The sequence below is a fragment of the Colobus angolensis genome, unplaced genomic scaffold, assembly GCF_000951035.1.
Source record: "Colobus angolensis palliatus isolate OR3802 unplaced genomic scaffold, Cang.pa_1.0 Scaffold27, whole genome shotgun sequence".
Lineage (NCBI taxonomy): Eukaryota > Metazoa > Chordata > Mammalia > Primates > Cercopithecidae > Colobus > Colobus angolensis.
The window spans coordinates 15335640-15340731 of record NW_012115932.1 but is presented as its reverse complement, the minus strand read 5'-3'; positions in this window follow the sequence as shown (position 1 = coordinate 15340731).

The window sequence follows — 5092 nt, the reverse complement described above, 5'->3', positions numbered from 1 at the left end:
TTTTGAGATGGAGTCTTGCTCTGTCACCAAGTCTGGAGTGCAGTGGCATGATCTTGGCTCACTGCAATCTCTGCATCCTGGGTTCAAGTAATTATCCTGCCTCAGCTTCCCGAGTAGCTGGGAGTACAGATGTGCACCACCATGCTAATTTTGTGTGTGTGTGTTTCTAGAAGATACAGGCTTTCACCATGTTGGCCAAAACTGGTCTTGAACCCCTGACCGATCCACCCACCTCAGCCTCCCAAAGTGCTGGGATTACAGGTATGAGCCACCTCGGCCGGCCGTCCTTCCTTATTCAAATCTCTTCTTTTCTATATCTTAAAGTACCTTTTGATGCCTCGTTTTTCCCCAGAATGTTAAAGCAGTTGAGAGAAAAATATAAAGGTCAATGGATTAAAACTCACATCATTTTAAATTTAAATATTTTATTTATACAGAAAACAGGCCCATCTATGGGGTAGCCCATCTCTGAACCAGCCCACAATTCTTCCTCTGTCATCTGGGCATAGGGAAACTCCCACAAGGCCGTAGGTATACGCTGAGAGAGAAGGATTAGTGCAATGGAGGCAGGTGACATGGGTCTGGGTCCACCCATTCATATAACTTACTTGTGCCCTTTGGGCCTGTCTGAGCCCAATCCTGGAGGTTCTACTTCCATTGTACCAGTAGAATGAGGCTGTGCCCATCTAACCTTAGGATTCAGTGGGTCTGACAGTCACTTCATTCCAGCAGTCAGATGCTCAGTCTCTACCAGGACACAGCACTCTAGAAACCCATTTTCTCAAGTGGTTCTCTACTGCAGATAGAATGCCCTTGCTCCAGAACTCTAGGGGTCTGTATTGTGGCTTCTCCATAGAGGTTTGACAGAAACTTCACATGGTGTGTTTGCCACCGATAACCTTACCGTGATGGGATCTGTTGGGCCCTATGGACCAGATGGCAGGCCCAGTTACACTGCAGCCTGGAGCTGCCGCAGAGCCCTTTCTGGCCCTGCCCACTGCTCAGACCTGGCATTCTTTCAAGTCACCTGATACATGATATATGGGTCAGAACAATATTTCTGAGAGCGGAACGTCCAAAACTCGAGTGGCTTTTTATCAAGCGTTGTGCTTCTTTCTTAGTGGTGGGAGTTGCCAGATGCAGTAATGCACTTGACCGATCTTCCTGCATCCCGCATACCACGGGTACCTGAACACTTCGCTAGCTTCACTGGCTTCTGAACCTTTGCAGGGTTTAACTTCTTGCCCTTTGGAGCACATATATCTTGCCAGAACATCTAAATCCCTGCCATTTCTTTGTTGGCTGCCCACTTTCTTGTCCCGAGGAACACCAGGGCCTATTCGTCATTATAAGCAATCCCTGGGAGTCAAGTCCTCCCAGTGGCCATCCCAGCCTTCCTGCCCATTAGAGTCATTCCACGCCCCTTGCCTTTGGTAGTTAAGACCTGCCATCTGGCCCCACAGAACAGCCAATACCGAACTTCTCGGCGATGGCAATGGCTCCCTCACTAACTCATTTCATATCGCTTAATAAAAGGGAGAATCTCTGGGCCCTCTTTTGCCTGCTCATCTGGTAGTTTCTCAGGTCTTACACAATGAGTGTTTTGGCCGCTTCCTCAGCACTCTGCCCCGGCACCTTTCTAGCATGCCCCACTTTTACTTATGTGCACCATCAGTTTTTCCAAGCTTCCAGGAGCCACCACAACTGGGACAGGCTCCAGGAACCCTCAGTAGGGTGCTGAATCCTGAGCAATGGAAGGATCCTTCATATCAACAAGCTCTTCCTTACTGCCTCTTATATTCTCCCTTCATCCCTTAGCATCCATTCCCAGTGGGTATTTTTTTCCCAGTTCTGGGCCCTGCAACTCTGCCATTTTCTTCCCCAGCAGGTCCTATACTTCCTCAGCTAGGCCACGCGGTGACTTGACTTTGGTTATTGGTCTCATAGCCATAGGGGAGGTGGGAACCAATCTCGAGGAGGGCAAATGTCATTTTGAAAAGCATCCACTTTGGTTGAAACACATATAATTTTCAAGAAAGGGGAAGCTGCTGTATACCAGCAAGGGATAGTGGGGCACTCTTGCAGGCCCATGGGTTCAGGGGAATCTGGAGTTTCAGTGAGATCACATAAGGTCTACCAATATAGGTATATATACCTATATCACCATTCCAGGTCTCAGGGGCCCATTTCTTCCTTCTGGTGGCATAAGAGACTAGCAAAGGCTACAAATTCAGGCTTCTTTGTAGTTCTGTTGCTATCGAGGCAAGGGTGTGATTTTCAGCATGGTTTAGTCTCTGGATGGAGATGCCTTAAGTGTTACCATAGAGGCCTTCTGACTCATACCAGGTCCCAAATTGGTAATTGGCCAACCTGAGCTTGAAATTTTCTTCTTCAGCATGGGTCATTGGCATAGATATATTCAGCAACTGGCAGAATCCCCACACTGGCTCCCTGATGTGTGGGATGAGCGCTGTTAGGGTAGAAAAGGCCAAGTGGAAACCACCATCACTGCCTCCACCAAATCTGAAACCAAAACCAATACCATCTTGCTGGAGGGATTGCAGAGACTAATGTTACCATCAAGGACTTGGTAGAATCTGAAGAGGTGGTGATTCCTACCCTATCCTCATTTAACTCACCTTTTTGGCCTGTGCAGAAGACAGATGAACGTTGGAGAACGACAGTGGATTTTGTAAACTTAATCAGTAGTGACTACCACTGCATTACTGTTCTAGATGTGGTTTCATTTCTGAAGTAATTCACCACATCCCCCAGGCCCTGCTGTTCAGCTGTTGGAGAATGTTTTCCCCTCCATATCTGTTAATTTTTTTTTTTTTTTTAAGACAGAGTCTTGCTCTGTCACCCAGGCTGGAATGCAGTGGCATGGTCTTGGATCACTGCAATCTCTGCCTCCCAGGTTCAAGCAATTATCCTGCCTCAGCCTCCCAAGTAGCTGGGATTATAGGCAAGCACCACCATGCCTGGCTAATTTTTGTACTTTAGTAGAGACGGGTTTTCACCATGTTGGCCAGGCTGGTCTTTAATTCATGACCTCAGGTGATCTGCCCGCCTCGGCCTCACAAAGTCCTGGGATTATAGGCATGAGCCACTACACTCAGCCCATACCTGTTAATTAGCACCATCAGACACAGTTTACTTTCAGCCACCAGGGCCAATAATACACCTTCAATGTCCTGACTCAGGGGTAATCACCCCTCAGGGCCTCTGTCCTGCTTCAGTCTGGAAGGAACTGGATTGCATTTCCATTCCATAAGACATTAGGTTGGTTCACTCTTTTATCATATCATGTTGGTTGGACCTGGTGAACAGGAAGTAGAATCTACTCCAGCTATTTTGGTGAGACGCTTACATCCCAAAGCATACGAAGTAAATCCCACAAAACTGCAAGCATCTGCCACCTCAGTAAAATTTCTATGGGTTCACTGATCTGGGACATTTTGAGATATTCCTTCCAAGATGAAGGGCAAGTTTCTCTATCTGGTCTCTTCAGCCACCAAGAAAGTAGCACAATGCTTTGTGAGCCTCTTTGGATTCTGAAGGCAACATGTATCTTACTAGGCCACACTGTTGCATTGTGTGTACTGAATAACCCAAAGGCAGCCAGGTTTCAGTAGAGTCTGGAACAAGTGAAAACTCTGCAGCAAGTCCAGGCTACCATGCTGCTCCCCCAGGCTACCATGCTGCTCCCCCATTGACCCAGAAGATCCAATGGTGTTTGTGATGGTTAATTGACTGGATTAAGGATGCCCAGAGAGCTGGTAAAGCATTATTTCTGTGTGTATCTGTGAGAGTGTTTCCAGAAGACATTGGCATTGGAATCGTTGACTGAGTATGGAAGATCTGTTCTCACCAAAGTGGATGGACATCATCCAGTCAGCTGAGGGCCCAAATTGAATAAAAAAGCAAAACAAAAAAAAAAAAGTGAATTTGTTCTTTCTCTTCTGGAGCTGAGACATCCAACTTCTCCTGGCCTCAGACATCAGAACTCCAGGTTCTCTGACCCTTTTTTTTTTTTTTTTTTTTTTTTTAAGATGGAGTCTTGCTCTGTCATTCAGGCTGGAGTGCAGTGGTGTGATCTCGGCTCACTGCAACCTCCGCCTCCCAAGTTCAAGTGATTCTCCTGCCTCAGCCTCCCAAGTAGCTGGGACTGCAAGTACCTGCCACCATGCCCTGCTGATTTTTGTATTTTTAGTAGAGATGGGGTTTCGCCATGTTGGCCAGGCTTGAACTCCTGATCTCCAGTGATCTGCCCACCTTGGCCTCCCAAAGTGCTGGGATTACAGGCATGAGCCACCCTACTTGGCCCAGGTTCTAGGACCTTTGGAATCTGGGACTTGTACCAGCAGCTTCCAGGTTCTCAGGCTTTTGACCTTGAACAGAGCGTTACACCATCCGCTTCCCTGATTCTGAGGCCTTTGCACTTGAACCGAGCCTCACTACTGCCTACCCTAGTTCTCTAGCTTGCTGATGGCCTATTATGGGACTTCTCAGCCTCCATAATCATGTGAGCCAATTCCCACAATAAATCCCCTCTGCAGACATCTGCAATCCCAGCTTCTTGTGGGGGTGAGGTAGGAGGATCACTTAGGAGTGAGGACCAGGTGTTTGAGACCAGCCTGGGCAACATAGCCCAACACTATGGCATCAAGCAATCCTCCTACCTTGGTCTCTAAGGTCTCCAGGTGCCACTGTGACTCACTTGTGCCACCTCTTGCTGGCTTCGCCTCTCTGAATGTTCTCCTTCAGGCCCTCTGGGGCCTGGGGCAGGTGCATGTGCAGCTCAGTGGCAGAGGGCACCTGCTTTTTCTGCAGTAACCCACGGCATCGAGGTTGAGGTGCTGAAAAAAAAGATATGGGTTCCAATATACCTTCTTGGTTCCAGTTCTAATTTGTCCTCACTCTCCCCTGCTTCACATTCAGCTTTGATTCCCAACTTCCAGCCCTGTTGACCTACAGCAACTTCAGCCTAGTCACCAGACACAAAGCCTTCTATAGACGTCATTGGCTTCTCTTCATGGTCCCTGGTTAACGGCTTCCCTCTGATCCTCTAATTGTCTTCTTCTTGACTTTC